General features: G+C 45.9%; 1 non-coding gene across 1 annotated transcript; it reads left to right on the top strand.

Annotated features, from left to right (window-relative positions):
- The first annotated feature begins 2188 nt into the window (after window positions 1–2188).
- On the top strand, window positions 2189–2260 carry TRNAG-UCC (transfer RNA glycine (anticodon UCC)). Its single transcript has one exon. It is a non-coding gene; the product is annotated as a tRNA-Gly (tRNA).
- Window positions 2261–19222: the final 16962 nt, after the last annotated feature.

Genomic DNA, 19222 nt, shown 5'->3' with positions numbered 1-19222 from the left:
CCTCAGGAGGTTTTAATTATAGCAGGATCTTACCCTCCCGTATACATGTAGATTTAAGTATAAGATTGGATTCACACCAGGTAGGTTCCAGGTGACGAGAGTCGCCTTACCGTGGCTGTCGGATACACATGAATTGGCCAATTTATGCGCTAAGAATTCTCATTTATTTCTATTTTCTAGAGCAGTAATGCTATTCAAATTTCATATATTTCATGTTTGCATGCTATAGCGCTACAGAGTGCTACTTTATTTGTTAGTTATATATAGAGATGGCTACCCTTAGTAAGCACCTGTACAGACCAGTTTTCTGTTTTGGAAGTGACGGTCAGTCTTTTGATAGCTGTTATTGATAACCAGGGAACATTTTGGGCTAATGGCCCCTTTCCCTGGCTAGTAATATCAGCCCCCAGCACACGGCTTTCCCTCTGCTGGTTATGAAAATTTGGCCAGAGCCCACTCTGTTTTTTTAAATTTAATTCTTTATTTTACACATAATGTACCCTGGGGGTGCTGACTACAATTTCCATCATTGTCTCTTGCTCGGCGCTGATCTCAGGCAACAATGATGTGAGCTGCATTCAGCTCCCGGCGCCTGTCCGGCACTCCGGCATTCAAAAGTCCCACATTAGAGCTACTGTCAGACCTGGTGGCTTGAACTCCAGTAACCTTGTAGAGTTCAAAGCCAACGGGTCTCCCGGCAGCTGCAAGGCCCAGAAATCTCATGGGAAACTTTGAGGGACATTTTAGGTTTTGGGAGTTTCCAGCTGCTGGAGCACCTAGAGGCTGCGAACTAAGGTTACCTTAGGTGTCTATTTTACTGTGCTTGTTAATAAAAAAAAAATAAGTGGGGTCCCTCGTCATTTTCATAATCAGCAAAGGGAAAGTCAACGGCTGGTGGCTGATATTAATATTCTGGGAACAGGTCAATACCCATTACGGTTCCCAGGCTATTAATATCAGCGCACAGCTGTTTGCTTAGCCTTTATTGATTATTAAAGGGGAGACCCCAAACAAAAATTGATGTGGGGTCCCCCTATATTCACTAACCATCAAAGGCTAAACAGACAGCTGCGGGCTGATATTAATAGCTTAGGAAGTGGCCATGGTTATTGGCCCCCTCCTAGACTAAAAACATCAGCTCTCAGCCGCCCCAGAAATCGTACATCAATAAAATGTGCCAAATCTGATGCTTAGCCTCCGATTTTCCCACTTGCCCTGATGCGATGACAAGTGGGTTAATGATTGTGGGGTTGACGTCAGCTGTTTTATGACCGCTAATATCAAGTCCACAAGTTAGTAATGGAGAGGCATCTATAAGACGCCCTATTACTAACCCAATAGTCAGATTGTAAAAAAAAACACCCAGAATAAAGTCCTTTATTTTAAATAAAGACAAACACTCTTTTATTGAAATAAAAATAAAAAAGTATTATACTCACCTTTATGTCTAATCCACCGAAGTCCTTGTCCCCGGTAAAAGAGAAAAAATTAAAAAACACCATAATGCTCACCTTAACACCTAATCCCTGATGCCCTTGTCACCAGTAAACTACAAAAAATAGTAAACCACCATAATACTCACCTGTCCGCCGTGAATATAATCCATACTGTCCCATGACAGTCCGGATGACTTGGAGAGCAGTCACATCAGCAGTCACTAATGTGACTGCTCTCGACGACAGCCCGCTCACACTGACACAAGAGTGTAATCTCTCCTGCAGGTGATGCCGCCTTTCTACCGCCGCTGATGGCCTGCAACCAATCATCAGACATAAGCAATGTCAGGAGATCATCATGGGGTGCAGTGCTTGTCACGGTGCGTATCTGGGAGGTAAGTGCTCTTTGCTTTCTTTTTATTTGATTGGGACAATCGAAAAGCGCCATCCAGTAGGGAACAATCTCTTTAAAATATGGGAAAAGGAGAATTGCATTTTTTTTTAATCTGTTCAAAAAAAGATGTAAAAAATAAAATCGCCTCCTTTTTTCCCCATATTTTAAATATAAACAAATAATAAAAAATTAAAGAAAAATAGTTTTGTCTTGTCCCTAATAGTCCAGACTATGAGAATATGATGTTATTTATGCTGCATGATTATAAAAGAGAAAAAATAATAGAGAAAATCTATTAGTAGATAGTCATAGATTAGTGACTCTTGTAGATGAGAACAAATCCCTGGGTGTCCATACAGGGGATGTAGCTCAGTGGTAGAGCGCATGCTTTCCCTGTATGAGGCCCTGGGTTCAATCCCCAGCATCTCCATGTTTTGTGATAAAAAAAAAAACTAGAAAAGTTTCCAAACATTCAGGAATCTGATACGTGTGAGTATACAGCGGTTCATCTGTCTGGGTGTAACACAGAAACTGCACACAGCACTAAATATCAGAAAGGGACTAGTGTTGAGCGACACTAAAATGCTCGGGTGCTCGAAGCTCGGCCCGAGCTCGCCGTGATACTCGGTTGCCGGACCCGAGCAATGAACCCAATGTCCCTATGGGAGACCCAAGCATTTTTGCGGCGGCACCCCCGGCAGTCTGTAGAAAGCCTAAAAAGTGCCCAAAACGATAGTGACAGTGCTCAAATGAGATGGGGACAGCATGGGGATCGCCCCAGGAAGCATTTCTGACCCCCAGGTCACTGCTGTCAATAACGTGGTCAGAAGTATTAAGCCACTTTTACGGGCTCACAATAGAAGGTCCAAAAATGAAACTGAAACTGTTTTCCTGTGAAATATGTTAAGGAACATCCTTTCCAGGGTAATGACTTGTGTATAAGGTAAAATAAATAACCAAAAACAAAAATACTCCTCTACACCTTGGGCTATGTTCACAAGTAGCATTTTTTATGCGTTTTTGCACTTTTGCATTGCTTTCAACCGTGACAAATGCAATCACCGTGAAATGTCATTTTAACATTTTACAACCTTATCTGGCCATGTGCTGTGTGACACATGCATACAGTGCTGAAAAGACATGGGAACAGCATGGGGAAGACCCCTGGATGCATCTCTGACACCTAGGTCACTGCCTAAAAGTGTGCCCATCAGAAATGATCCTTGCCGCATCAGAAGATGCAGACTTGCAACTATCCCCGTGCAAGTCCTTGTCCCAGGGCAGTGTTCAATTGTACCTCCCCCATTCCTTGCAATGAAAGAGCAAGTATGCAGCCTGCCACCCACTCACCCACCCCCAGGCTGCAATACCATACTGCTTGCTTGCTTGCACTTGAAATTGGGCCTTTTAGGCATGTGGAGGCGGAATCTGGCCACCACGTCATGGCTGCGTCGGCGGCCTGGTATCCATACTCAGTCCCCAGCCGCCCGGCGGCCGGGTGTCCACGCTTGGTCCGCAGCCGCCGGGGGTGGTCGGGTGTTTACGCTTGGTCCCCATCCGCCAGGGGGCGGCCGGGTGTCCATACTCGGTCCCCAGCCGCCCCGCGGCCGGGTGCCCACACACGGTCCCCAGCCGCCTGGGGGCGGCTGGGTGTCCATAAACGATCCCCAGCTGCCCCTATTTGTCTCGGTGCGCCTTATACACAAGCGCGCATACCAAAACATTACCTGTGACCTCCCCAGTGCATTTAGTGGGAAGGACAGCCTAACCACAAACACGTGGACAAGTGAATGTGGCCAGGGATGGTCCATCTCACTGACGCCTTCACACTGGGTTAATATTGTGGAAGCCGGGATACAGCTGGACACTGTGATGCAACACGTCCTCCAGACATAGAGGATTGCGGGTCCTGGGTCAATCAGGCTTCAACACAAAGTTCAGAAGGTAAACAGCAGCAATGGTCGGCCTCCTACACAACGAGTAAATTATTTATGATCATGAGGCTATCCATCTCATTAGCTTTCTGTTCCTTGGAATGCAAGCTCATGTATGTAGTAGCGGCTAGGCCTGAGGTGGTCAACGTTTTGGCGCATATCCTACCTCCTCTGAGGATTTCTGGATGTTTTCCTGCTACTATCCCAGTTCTATGACTCCTGTTAAAACAAAGCTTCAGGTGATGAATGATGGATGAGGTGGTGGCAAAGGAGAAAGAGCAGGAGGAACAGGGACCATTCACATCAATATCAGGCCAGTCAACCACACATGTCTTGTAGGATATGTTTCTGTACCAAAAGGAGCGGTTCGGCTACACAGTTATAGGGCATACAGTGAGTGCAATGCCTACCAAAAATTTCGAGGCACTCCAATGCCCCTTGGAAGTGACATGGAGGTCAGAGGGCCTTAACTAAACCATTTTTTCCATTTATAGCAACTGGGACTCCAGTACACTGTTGGCCTTAGCAGTGAATGGAAGAGTCGTGGAGGTTAGAGGTAACTGAAAACAACATTTCAATGCCCCTTGGAAGAGCTGTGTAGTTCACAGTGGTTTAACAAGACCATTTTAATGCCCCTTGGAAGAGAAGTGGAGGTCACAGTAGCTTAACAAGACCATTTTAATGCCCCTTGGAAGAGACGTGGAGGTCACAGTAGCTTAACAAGATGGTTTTAATGCCCCTTAGGAGAGACATGGAGGTCACAGTAGCTTGACAAGATGGTTTTAATGCCCCTTGGAAGAGTGGTGGAGGTTACAGTGGAATAAAAAGACAATATCAATGCCCCTTGGAAGAGACGTGGAGTTCAGAGTGGTTTAACAAGACGGTTTTAATGCCCCTTGGAAGAGACGTGGAGTTCAGAGTGGTTTAACAAGACGGTTTTAATGCCCCTTGGAAGAGACGTGGAGGTCACAGTAGCTTAACAAGACGGTTTTAATCCCCCTTGGAAGAGACGTGGAGTTCAGAGTGGTTTAACAAGATGGTTTTAATGCCCCTTGGAAGAGACGTGGAGGTCACAGTATCTTAACAAGACCATTTAAATGCCCCTTGGAAGAGACATGGAGGTCACAGTAGCTTAACAAGACGGTTTTAATGCCCCTTGGAAGAGACGTGGAGTTCAGAGTGGTTTAACAAGACGGTTTTAATGCCCCAACCAACCGCGACCAATCAGCGAGATTGGCGCCTAATTTAAACAGCGCTATGAGCTCCCGACGGCAAGTGTGAACGGAGGACCGAGGAGCGGCACCGCCGGTCGGGATGCTTCTGCTGCGAGCAGCCGCTCATCTCCCAGCTGCTGGCAGCGGAAGTACCCGCACAGGCAGCACCGCTCCTCGGTCCTCACTAATACGACGCTGATTGGTTGCGGCCGCCGGCCCCGACCAATCAGCGATTTTGGTGGCAAATTGAAACACCGCTCTGCTGATTGGTCACTACCGCCAGCCGCGACCAATCAACGATTTTGGCGAAAAATTTAAACAATGCTCTGTTGATTGGTCGCGGATTCCAGCCGCGACCAATCAGCGAGATTGGCACCAAATTTAAACAACGCTCTGCTGATTGGTCGCGGACGGCAGACGCGACCAATCAGCGAGATTGACGCCAAATTTAAATAATGCTCTGCTAATTGGTCGCAGTCGCCGGCCGCGAACAATCAGCAGTATTGCCGCAAAATTTAAATTCCGATCTGCTGATTGGTCGCGACCGCCGGGCGTGACCAATCAGCGATTCTGGCGCCAAATGTAAACCCCGCTCTGCTGATTGATCGCGGTGGCCGGCCGCGACCAATCAGCAATTTTGGTGCCAAATTTTAACAACACTCTGCTGATTGGTCGCTGTCGCCGGCCGCAACCAATCAGCAGTATTAGCGCCAAATTTAAACACCGCTCTGCTGATTAGTCGCAACCAATATTTAGAAAGGATATAAACGAGCTTGAAAAGGTACAAAGGAGGGTAACAAAATTAATAAGTGGAATGGAGGGACTGCAATACCCAGAGAGGTTGGCAAAACTAGGACTATTCAGCCTGGAAAAGAGAAGGTTGAGGGGGGACATAATAAATGTGTACAAATATGTTAGGGGACAGTATAGAGACCTTGCCCGGGATTTGTTCAAAAGGAGGGATATTACGGTAACAAAAGGGCATTCATTAAGACTGGAAGAGAAAAGCTTCCAGCACCAGCATAGGAAGGGGTTCTTTACGGTAAGAGCAGTGAAAATATGGAATTCACTGAGTGAGAAGACGGTAATGTCGGATTCACTAAACCAGTTCAAGCGGGGACTGGATGCATTTCTAGATACCAGGCAGATTTCAGCGTATACTTAAAAATAGAATAAAATAGTAAGTTGATACAGGGATTTATTCTGACTGCTGGTTTCAGAGTCGGGAGGGAATTTTTCCTCAGGTGAAGATTGGCCAAATCATTTGGGGTTTTTGCCCTCCTCTGGATCAACTTTAGCAACTACAGAACTTACAGGTCGAACTTGATGGACGCAAGTCTTTATTAGGCTTTACAAACTATATAGTGATGTCACAGTACAGAGATAATGCACATAGTGAGGTCACAGTACAGAGGTAATGCACATAGTGAGGTCAAAGTACAGAGATAATAAACACAGTGAGGTCACAGTACAGAGATAATACACATAGTGATGTCACAATACAGAGATAATGCACATAGGGATGTCACAGTACATAGATAATGCACATAGTGAGGTCACAGTACATAGATAATGCACATAGTGATGTCACAATACAGAGATAATGCACATAGGGATGTCACAGTACATAGATAATGCACATAGTGAGGTCACAGTACATAGATAATGCACATAGTGATGTCACAGTAGAGAGATAATAAACACAGTGATGTCACATTACAGACATAATACACATAGTAATGTCACAGTAGAGAGATAATAAACACAGTGATGCCACATTATAGAGATAATACACATAGTGATGTCACAGTGCAGAGATAATGCACATAGTGAGGTCACAGTACAGAGATAATACACATAGTAATGTCACAGTAAAGAGATAATAAGCACAGTGATGTCACATTACAGAGATAATACACATAGTGATGTCACAGTACAGAGATAATGCACATAGTGATGTCACAGTGCAGAGATAATGCAGATAGTGAGGTCACAGTACAGAAATAATGAACATAGTGAGGTCACAGTGCAGAGATAATGCAAATAGTGAGGTCACAATACAGAGATAATGCACATAGTGAGGTCACAGTACAGAGATAATGCACATAGTGAGGTCACAGTAGAGAGATAATAAACACAGTGATGTCACATTATCGAGATAATACACATAGTGATGTCACAGTACAGAGATAATACACATAGTGAGGTCACAGTACAGAGATAATGCACATAATGAGGTCACAGTAGAGAGATAATGCACATAGTGAGGTCACAGTAGAGAGATAATGCACATAGTGAGGTCACAATACAGAGATAATGCACATAGTGAGGTCACAGTACAGAGATAATGCACATAGTGAGGTCACAGTACAGAGATAATGCACATAGTGATGTCACAGTGCAGAGATAATGCACATAGTGAGGTCACAGTACAGAGATAATGCACATAGTGAGGTCACAGTACAGAGATAATGCACATAGTGAGGCCACAGTGCAGAGATAATGCACATAGTGAGGTCACAGTACAGAGATAATGCACATAGTGAGGTCACAGTGCAGAGATGATGCACATAGTGAGGTCACAGTACTGAGATAATGCACATAGTGAGGTCACAGTAGAGAGATAATAAACACAGTGATGTCACATTACCGAGATAATACACATAGTGATGTCACAGTACAGAGATAATGCACATAGTGATGTCACAGTACATAGAAAATGAACATAGTGAGGTCACAGTACAGAGATAATGCACATAGTGAGGTCACAGTACAGAGATAATAAACACAGTGATGTCACAGTACAGAGATAATAAACACAGTGATGTCACAGTACAGGGATAATACACATAGTGATGTCACAGTACAGAGTCACTAAACACAGTGATATCACATTACAGAGATAATACACATAGTGATGTCACAGTACAGAGATAATGCACATAGCGATGTCACAGTGCAGAGATAATGCACATAGTGAGGTCACAGTACAGGGATAATGCACATAGTGAGGTCACAGTAGAGAGATAATAAACACAGTGATGTCACATTACAGACATAATACACAGTGAGGTCACAGTACAGAGATAATGCACATAGTGAGGTCACAGTACAGGGATAATGCACATAGTGAGGTCACAGTAGAGAGATAATAAACACAGTGATGTCACATTACAGAGATAATACACATAGTGATGTCACAGTATACAGATAATAAACACAGTGATGTCACGTTACAGAGATAATGCACATAGTGATGTCACAGTACAGAGATAATAAACACAGTGATGTCACGTTACAGAGATAATGCACATAGTGATGTCACAGTACAGAGATAATGCACATAGTGAGATCACTGTACAGAGATAATGCACATAGTGAGGTCACAGTACAGAGATAATAAACACAGTGATGTCACAGTACAGGGATAATACACATAGTGATGTCACAGTACAGAGATAATGCACATAGTGATGTCACAGTACAGAGATAATGCACATAGTTAGGTCACAGTACAGAGATAATAAACACAGTGATGTCACAGTACAGGGATAATACACATAGTGATGTCACAGTACAGGGATAATGCACATAGTGATGTCACAGTACATAGATAATGCACATAGTGAGGTCAGAGTACATAGATAATGCACATAGTGAGGTCACAGTATTGAGATAATAGACATAGTGATTAGTGTTGAGCCACCCCCGTGTGTTCGACGAACTGTTCGTCGAATGGTTGGCGAACACCTTCGAACACCGTTAAAACCAATGGCAGGCAAACAAAAACACATAGAAACACATAGAAAACACCTTCAAAGGTGTCCAAAAGCTGACAAACTGCTCAGAAGACACAACTAACACATGGAAAAGTGACAAGTACATATAGTCATGCGAAAAGAAAAGAGGTGGAGGAATAAAAGGAGGGGGAGACACAGATATAGGCATGTCATGCCCTTCTAAAATCCAAAAAGTGAGAAGCCGACACGTTCAGTCCGCTCCTGCCCGTGCCACCTCCGTGTCGCCGGGTTTGTGCCAGAGCCGCGGTGAACCCTGACGGCCAGCCCCCCTCTCCCAATACTGGTGCCTGTCCGCTGGTGGGTCGAGCGAGCCCCCCTGTGGTGGAGGCAGCTCTAAGCTTTTTAATTTAAATTGTCTCTCTAATTTGAATGAATACACTTTAAATCCATTTACAAGGATCTATTGGAGGGCAAGTCTCATGCCAGCAGCCGCGGTAATTCCAGCTCCAGTAGCGTCAACTAAAGCTGCTGCAGTTAAAAAGCTTTTATAAGGATCGAGCTTGGCGGTCCACTGCAAGGCGTGCTACCGCCAGTCCCAGCCCCTGTGGCTTGGGGTGCCTCCTGATGCTCTTCACTGAGTATCCCGTGGTCCCGAAGCATTTCCTTTGAAAAAATTAAGTGTCCAAACTACAGGTGGTGTAGCTTGCTTAACAGCCGGGATAATCCGCTGACTAGCAGACACTGCTACTAGGCACAAAGTATTTCCTGGGCTAGATGCAGTTAAAAATTTGTAATTAGATTCTCTCGTTGGATGCTGAGAAAGCATTCCATAGAGTCTCCTGGCACGCCATATATGATTCTCTTAAAAAGCTTGGGGTAGGGGTCTAGGGGACCCTTTTATAGCCAAAATCACGGCCCTGTATCGCAATACGTCACCTAGGCTGAAGATAAATGGAACTGTAGCACCCTGAGGGCTCGGTTGCTACAGAGGTATTGCACCTCACCCAGAGGTGTGATATCTCACTCTCAGGTAAGGATGGAGTGTGGATCAGGACCCGACACCTGCATGCATTACACCACATTGCCGTGGGGCAGGGCGACCAATATGCCCCTGAGATGGGCACGACAGTCCCTGTCCCTGACTGGAGTGGGGGGAGGGAATACTGAGGAAGGGGAACCCTGTAGTGCAGGAGCAGGGAGGAAGCAGTTCCTGGGTGCATTGAGAAGGGAGTATAAAAGGTGGGCACCATCTTAGTTCAGTGCAGAGAAGTCTGAGCAGAAGTGGCAGGGAGCAGGGGCTCTGCATGAGCTCTGCTCCGGAGGTGGGCCTAGTAACAGAGGCCCAGGCCTGGAAGAGGGAGAAGGAAGGAAGAGGAGCGGAGAAGGCTCCAGGAACAAGGAACGAAGGGATCCCAGGCGTGCGGACGGGCGAGTCGCCACCGCACGCCCGAATCCACCTGCGTGGAGGGGTCAGGCCAAAGGGGGAGACCGGTCCACGAAACTAGTGGAGGCAGGAAATGACCCTCAGCTAGAAACCGGAGGCTGTGACATTTTATGTGGCGCAGCCCCTCGCTACACCCGCTAGGAAGGCACCACATAGGGTCAGGGAAACTGGCGCCAAGTTTACCAAGAGGAGGCCCGAGGCAGCCGGACAGAAGGGTTGGTAAGAAAGGCCAGACAAAGGACACACAAAGGGGGTCCTGTGAAGCGCTCCAAAGTTATCTGGGAGTTGTCTGAGCCCCTCACCTGGTGAGCACAGTACGACGTGGGCAGCCGTTACCTGCAGACGTGGTCTGGATAATAAGAACTGTGAGTAAAGGCCCTGGACTGCATCACTGACTCCGTGTCGTTACTGCTGCTGCCCTGCACCATCACCCCCATCCTCCGCATACACTGCCCTGAGGCTATACTCCTCCCGTGGGGAGTTATGCTACGCTCTGCTGCACCCACAACACCAGCCTCAGCGGTCTGCCCTGCAGCGGCGGTTCACTCTGACCGCAATCCACGGGTGGCGTAGTCAGACATTTAAACATCAAAACCACATAAATAGTTCCGCCACTGGTTTGACCGCCCTGAGCCACGGAACCGGGTCGCCGCCACGGAGACTACAACCACCAGCATCCACCAAAAAGGGTCCGGCTCCGGGTGTCCCAAGGCCCAGGGGGTGCATCAGAACATTTTCATCACCTTTCACAATCACCAATGGGACAAGGGAGGGATGTCCTCTGTCCCCTCTCTTATACATCCTAGTGACGGAGCACCTGCTCTCATCAATTCGCCATAACCCCAATATTAGGTGGATTGAGGTGGGAGGCACCGAGTACAAGTGCTCTCTATTTGCTGATGATGTCCTAGTATATATCACTCAATCACATATATCCATCCATGCTGTTATGGCTGAAATAGATCACTTTGTTACATGGTCAAATTTTAAAATCAATGCAGCGAAGTCTGAGGCCCTCGATGTCTCCCTCCCCAAATCCATATAGGATTCCATCCAGTCCAACTTTCCCTTTGCCTGGTCCTCACAGGGTATCAAATACTTAGGAATTCCTATTCATAGAGACCTCTCCCATCTATGTTATCTTAATTTTGGGCCCTTTATTGAACAACTCCATACAGACCACGGTTGGCAAGTTAGAACTGTAAGATTCACTACGTGAACCACTGGTGTTTTGTGGAAAAGCACATGTACACTGTGTTCCAAATTATTATGCAAAAAGTGTTTAGGAGTGATAAGGGAAGAATTTGTTTGTTTGTCAGTTAAACTCATTGATGGTGATGTTTGTCAGGGCTCTTTATATCACTGTAAGCAATTGCAGACACCTGTGCTAATTAGTTTGGCAGGTGTGTCCAATGAAAGGTAAGACTACTTAAGAAGGCTGTCCCACATTATTAAGTAGCCTACATTTTCTGCCAAAATGGGAAAGAAAAAGGATGTGTCGGCTGCTGTGAAGCAACAAATTGTGGAGTGTTTAGGTCAAGGCATGACTACAATCAACATTGTGCGATGATCAGGATGAAGTGTCTTGGCAATCAAGAAGTATGTAGCTGATTCACAGTACACATGTGTGCGTGCTGATAAGGGGAAATTGAGGACTCTTTCCTACAGGCAATTATGTCAGGTTAAAAGAGCAGCGGCAAAAAAGCCTTGTCATAGCAGCAGACAAGTTTTTGAAGCTGCTGGTGCCTCCAACGTCCCCCGAACAACAAGATGCAGGGTCCTTCAGAGGTTTGCAGCTGTGCATACGCCATCCTGTCGACCTCCTCTATCCACTTCACACAAGCAGAAACGGCTCCAGTGGGCCAAAGATTACATGAAGACTGATTTCAAAACTGTTTTGTTCACGGATGAGTGCCGTGCAGCGCTCGATGGTCCAGATGGATGGAGTGGAGGATGGCTGGTTGATGGACACCCCACGCAAACACGGCTACAGCGCCAACAAGGAGGAGGTGGAGTAATGTTTTGGGCTGGAATCATGGGGAGAGAGATTGTCGGCCCCTTTAGGATCCCTGAAAGGGTAAAGATGAACTCCATAATGTATGTGGATTTTCTCAAACAGCACTTCCTGCCATGGTTCAAGAAGAAGAACCGTGTATTCCACAGCAAGATCATTTTTATTCATGATAATGCACCATCTCATGCTGCACATAAAACATCTGCATCTCTGGCTGATATGGGCATAAAAGGGGACAAACTTATGGTGTGACCCCCATGCTCCCCTGACCTCTACCCCATTCAGAACCTCTGGAGCATCATCAAAAGGAGTGTCTATGATGGCGGGAGGCAGTTCCCAACTAAGCAACAGCTCTGGGAGGGTATTCTGTCCTCATGCAAAACGATTGAAGCAGAAACCATCCAAAACCTGACAAATTCAATGGACGAGAGAGTTCAGAAGCTCCTTTCGAACAAGGGGTCCTATGTGAAAATGTAACATCACCTAGAATAAAGTTTTGAGTTGAAAACTGTTTGATTTCAGTTTCTAATAACCTGCTAATGCTTATAATTTCAAAAATGACCATTTTTTTGGTCTTTATTAAAATGAAAAGGTTGATCGAAAAGTTTGGGGGATCTAAGAGTGTGGCAACCCAGTAGTCATGATTACTTCGAATTCTGACAATATGAGGGTCATGTTGCAGGTAGTGCAGCAAGAAGGCACTTATGTGTCTTGCGCATCTCGGAGCCCCAAATTTATTTTCTGGGCTAGATGCAGCTAAAAATTATTATTAATTTTAAATCTGGTGGAGCTTAGTATAGATGGCCTAATAGGATCAGTGCTGCACACTACTACAAAGCCCAAATTATTTTCCAGCCAAGATACAGATAAACATGATTAGTAATTTTAAATCTGGTGGAGCTTATTATAGATGGCCTAATAGAATCAGTACTGCACACTGCTACAAAGCCCAAATTATTTTCCACCCAAGATACAGATAAACATGATTAGTAATTTGAAAGCTTAAAACGGTTGGTGAGGTGATTTTAACCAATCATCAAGCTTTTACTCTCCCCAGGATGACACAGGGGTAGAAAAGTCATTTCGGATCCATGATTTGTTCATCTTTATGAACGTGAGTCTGTCTACATTATCAGTGGAGAGCCGCGTGCGCTTATCTGTCAGCACACCACCAGCAGCGCTGAACACACGTTCAGACAGAACGCTGGCTGCGGGGCATGACAAGATCTCCAAGGCGTAAGTGGCTAGCTCTGGCCATTTATCCAGATTGGAAGCCCAAAAAGAGCAAGGGTCCAGTGACACAGTCATGGCTTCAATGTTTACTTGGAGATATTCCTGTACCATCGTCTCTAGGCGTTGACTATGTGTCAGACTTCTTGTCTCCTGTGGCCTTGCAAAGGATGGGCTAAAAAAGTGGTGAAATGATTCCGCAAAATTGATGTTACCAGCAGATACTGTGGTTCTGTTACGGTTTGAGTGCTGAACACTCGACGGTCCCACGGTTGGCAAGTTGGAACTGTGAGATTCACTACGTGCACCACTGGTGTTTTGTGGAAAAGCACATGTAACATTCTGATACTCCTGCATGCGTGCATCCCTTTCTATGGCAGGAATAATTTCTGCAAATTTACTTTTGTACCGGGGATCTAACAGTGTGGCAACCCAGTAGTCAGGATTATTTCTAATTCTCCCATTTCGAGGGTCATGTTGCAGGTAGTGCAGCAAGAAGGCACTCATGTGTGTTGTGCATCCAGGAGCACCAAGTCCCTGTTGTGTGGATGGCGAAGTAACAATCATGCTTCCTTCCTCTGTCCTCTCCCCCCAACCTCGCACAACAGAAATTTGATCAAGGTCTCCCTCATCTGATCAGTCTTCCATCAGTTCGTCCTCCACTTCTTCCTGGGCTCCTGCACCTTCCTCACTAGTTTGGCTGCTACCATGCGCCCTGGTAAAACCATCTCCCCCACCCTCACATGCCTGCCGCCTTGGTGCTGCCGACCGTCTGGACCTTGCAGATGTTAGCCCTTCCGCATACAACTCCTCCTCCTCTACTTCCTCCACCTCCTCTTGTCGCACCACCTGACTCCGAATTCTGTTTAACATGTGCTCCAGCATGTAAATCACCGGAATAGTCATGCTGATAATGGCATCGTCAGCACTAAACATCTTCGTCGCCATTTCAAAACTGTGCAGAAGGGTGCATAGGTCCCTGATCTGAGACCACTCCTCCAGCGTGATTTGCCCCACCTCTGGATCTCGTTGGCCCAGGCTATACGTCAGAACGTATTGCACCAGGGCTTGTCGGTGCTGCCACAGTCGCTGCAACATGTGCAGAGTTGAATTCCACCGGGTAGGCACATCGCATTTTAGCCGGTGAAGTGGCAGGCCCAACGACTTTTGTAGAGATGTAAGTCGCTGAGCTGCGGGATGCGAACGGCGGAAGTGAGCACACAGCGACCGTGCCCTCTGCAGAAGGCCATCTAGTCCGGGATAGTGGGCTAAAAATCGCTGGACAACCAGGTTCAACACGTGAGCCATACAAGGCACGTGTGTGACATTGCCCCGGCGAAGGGCCGCACCCAGGTTTGCAGCATTGTCGCACACGGCCTTCCCTGGTTTCAGGTCCAGTGGAGACAACCATTCATGAAACTGGTTCTCCAGAGCTGACCACAACTCCTCAGCTGTGTGACTCACATTTCCCAGACATTTCAAAGTAAAAACCGCCTGATGACGTTGAGCCCTACTGCCAGCATAGTAAGGAGGTGTGCAGGATCCCTTCTGCGCAGTTAGAAAGCTTGTGGCACGACCAGACAGGCTTTGGGTGCAGGTGGAGGACCGAGAGGAGGTTGAGGAGGCAGAAGCAGTGGAGGAACTTTGAGATAAAGAGGATTGACACACAACTCGTGGGGACGGCAAGACTTGGACAGCAGCCCCTTGTCCTGCTGTCACCATAGTTACCCAGTGCCCAGTCAGCGACATGTAACGCCCCTGTCCATGCCTACTCGTCCAAGTGTCTGTGGTGAAATGCACCCTGTCACACACAGAGTTTCTCAAAGAAGCGGTGATGTTGTGTGCGACATGCTGGTGGAGCGCAGGCACACCTTTCTTTGAGAAGTAGTGCCGACTGGGCATCTGGTACTGGGGCACTGCGACGGACATAAGGTCTCGAAAATCCTCTGTGTCCACCAGGCGGAAAGGCAGCATTTCTGTAGCCAAGAGCTTGCAGATGGTGAAATTCAACCTCTTAGCTTTCTCATGGCTAGGAGGAAATGGTCTTTTACTTGTCCACATCTGAGGGACCGAGGGCTGGCTATTGTGCTTAGACGGGGTTGATAAGGGTGTCCCCGGCAAACTGCCGGCCTGTGAGGAAGATGCAGGCGGACATGTTAGGTTGCCTTGATCCAAAGGTGGTGCTATCAATGTCGGACAGCGCTCAACACCAGCTGGTGTTACCACCTCCAAAGAAAATGATGACCTGCCAATCACGCTGGCTGTTGCGGGTAAAGAGGTGGCAGGTCTGCACCCCAAAACAGGTGTGACTGCTGTCCCCCCAGTCACAGAGGATGAAGAGGCCGCGGATGCACAAGATATGGCAGACGGTGGTTGGCCCGGCCGGCTAGGCCGCATTGTAGCACAGTGAGCTTCCCACTGCAACTTATGCTTCATGTCCATGTGCCGGTTCATGCATGAAGTACTCAAACTATGTATTTTTTGGCCTCTACTTAGATTTTGCTGACAAATGTTACAGATAACACGAGTTGGGTCATCTTTATCGATCTGAAAAAATGCCCAGGCTATGCAAGGCTTAGCACCCATGCGACCTGAAGAGCCACCACGACTTGTGGTCAGAGGCAGAGTTGTGTTTGAGGATGCAGTTGTTGACGTGCTTCCAGTACTACGTCTCTGTCCAGGAAGGCACAACCTGACCTCGTCGTCACTAGCATCTTCCTCCACCTCCTCTGCTGACCTCATCTCTTGGCTGACTGTGGGTTGACAGTAAGTGGGATCTCCAACCTCATCATCATCACCCTTTGCGTTATCACACCCGTCGTCCTCAGAGCCAACCTGTTCCTGCCCTGACAAAAAACTAAAGTTGTCGCTCCAATCAGGTATTTGAGTCTCATCATCGTCTTCCTCATTGTCTCCACCAACAGGAGTTACAGTTTGGGAATGAGGGTCTACATTATGGTCAGAACCTTCTGCGTCTGGTCCTGGATCCGACTCATAAAGATTCTGGGCATCAATGCAGATCATTTCCTCGTCTGGATTCACAGAAGCGCTGGAGTCGACCTCTGATTCCCAGGCTATAGTATGAGTAAACAGCTCTGCAGACTCAACCATCTGTGTTACCCCATACTCAGACGGGCAGCTGGAGATTTGGGAGCTGTGAGGAAGCAAGTGCGATTGGGGTGACACCTTTGAGGACTGGAGTATTTGTGATGTTGAAGTTGATGTGGAGGAGAGCCCACTTAAAGGAGCACTTGATATCCGTTGAAGCACCTGCTGTTTTTGTGCCTCATCTGGAATTTGTAGCGATTGGCGTGGCCGTAAGAAAGGGATCTTATCACATTGTCCGCTAAAAGAAGTAGACATTTTAGTTTGGCTGGAAGATGGTCTTTCTTCTGCACCTACCCCACGGACACAACCTTTTTTCCCCTTCCCAACACGCCTATTCCCCTTTCCACCAGCAGCAGGCCTTTTTCCACTCATTTTGGTGGTTAACTAATTCACAACTCTGGAGTTGTTTGCGCAAAAAAACAATGGATGGGAACCGAGCAGAGCTGAGTGGCCAAACTGTGGTATTAGGCCAAAACTATTGGCTGGGTTAGATGCAGAAAAAAATTATATATAATTTGCAACCTGATGGAGGTCAGTATAGATGGACTAATACAACAAGTCCCACACACAGCTAGAAGCCCAAATATTTTTTCAGAGGTAGATGCAGAAAAAAATATATTCAGTTTGCAACCTGATGGAGGTCAGTATAGATGGACTAATAGAGAAAGTCCCACACACTGCTAGAAGGCCAAATATTTTTTCAGAGGTAGATGCAGATAAAAATTATTTTTAATTTGCAACCTGATGGAGGTCAGTATAGATGGACTAATAGAATGATGCTATGCCCAAAAGATTTTACTTCACTAGGTGCAGTAAAAAAATTGGTATTCTATACACAGGTGGTATATCTTGCAACACAGATAGGCTACTCCACTGACTAACACACTCTGCAATAGGTCAAAAAGGATTAGCTTTGCTAGATTCAGCCAAATGCTGTGAAAAAAACTTGCACAGCACTGGCACAGACCTGCCTGGCAAAAACTGATAGGAACTGATGTAACCTAGTCCTGAAAAGGACTGCAATTACAATTAGTCTTTACTCCCACAATCTATCTATTTAAGAGCACAGACCTGCCTGATAAAAGTCGTAGGAAATGCTGTAACCTAGTCCTTAAAAGGACTGCAATCACAACTATTCCCTACTCCCAAGCTATCTGTAGATTTGTGCGAAAATTGGCTTGAAATTAACAAGGTATAGCACACACAGCAACAGCGGTGCCGTCTAACACGCAGCTGCAGCAGTGAGAAAATGGTGGCGACGGGGAAAATGGCTTGGTCTTATAGGGCAAGGACATGTGACATACACTGCCAATGACACATGCCCTTGCTTGTGTGAAAAAAAGCACTTCGCTCCGTGTGTGCGCTGCTGATAGGCTGACAGATTGCACCTCCACACTGTAAATGCGGGAAAGAGAAAAAAAAATGGAGATCTTCATTGTTCCTGCAGAGATCCATCCCCTGCCCCTCCCCCCGCCCCGCTGTACACTCAAACTGCGTATTAACATTACTTTTCATCATTACTGAGAAAAAATCCAGTTATGATTTTGGTGCACGAACAGTTATCGAACATAACCTCGAACAGCCGAATTTTTCTCAAATCGTTCGTGTTCGCCGACCGGCTTGAACACCGCCCAAAACAGCTCGAATTTGAGATTGGCGAACAGTTCGAGTGGAACAACGCTCATCTTTAATAGTGATGTCACATTACAGAGATAATACACATAGTGAGGTCACAGTACATAGATAATGCACATAGTGAGGTCAGAGTACAGAGATAATGCACATAGTGAGGTCAGAGTACAGAGATAATGCACATAGTGATGTCACATTACAGAGATAATAAACATAGTGAGGTCACAGTACATAGATAATGCACATAGTGAGGTCACAGTACAGAGATTATAAACACAGTGTTGTCACATTATAGAGATAATGCACATAGTGAGGTCAGAGTACAGAGATAATGCACATAGTGATGTCACATTACAGAGATAATAAACATAGTGAGGTCACAGTACATAGATAATGCACATAGTGAGGTCACAGTACAGAGATTATAAACACAGTGATGTCACATTATAGAGATAATGAACATAGTGAGGTCAGAGTACAGAGATAATGCACATAGTGATGTTACAGTACATAGATAATGCACATAGTGAGGTCACAGTAAATAGATAATGCACATAGTGATGTCACAGTACAAATATAATGCACATAATGACGTCACAGTACATAGATAATGCACATAGTGATGTCACAGTACAAAGATAATGCACATAGTGATGTCACATTACAGAGATAATAAATACAGTGATGTCACATTACAGAGATAATACACATAGTGATGTCACAGTACAGAGATAATGCACATAGTGAGGTCACAGTACAGAGATAATGCACATAGTGAGGTCAAAGTAGAGAGAAAATAAACACAGTGATGTCACATTACAGAGATAATACACATATTGATGTCAAAGTAGAGATAATAAGCACAGTAATGTCACAGTACAGAGATAATGCACATAGTGAGGTCACAGTACAGAGATAATGCATATAGTGAGGTCACAGTACATAGATAATGCACATAGTGAGGTCAAAGTAGAGAGAAAATAAACACAGTGATGTCACATTACAGAGATAATGCACATAGTGATGTCACAGTACAGAGATAACACACATAGTGAGGTCAAAGTAGAGAGAAAATA

Source organism: Phyllobates terribilis, unplaced genomic scaffold, assembly GCF_046119375.1.
Source record: "Phyllobates terribilis strain yellow unplaced genomic scaffold, ASM4611937v1 Scaffold_208__1_contigs__length_3488620, whole genome shotgun sequence".
Classification (NCBI taxonomy): Eukaryota; Metazoa; Chordata; class Amphibia; order Anura; family Dendrobatidae; genus Phyllobates; species Phyllobates terribilis.
The sequence above is the reverse complement of the archived record's forward strand: the minus strand, read 5'-3'. Positions and strand labels throughout refer to the sequence as shown.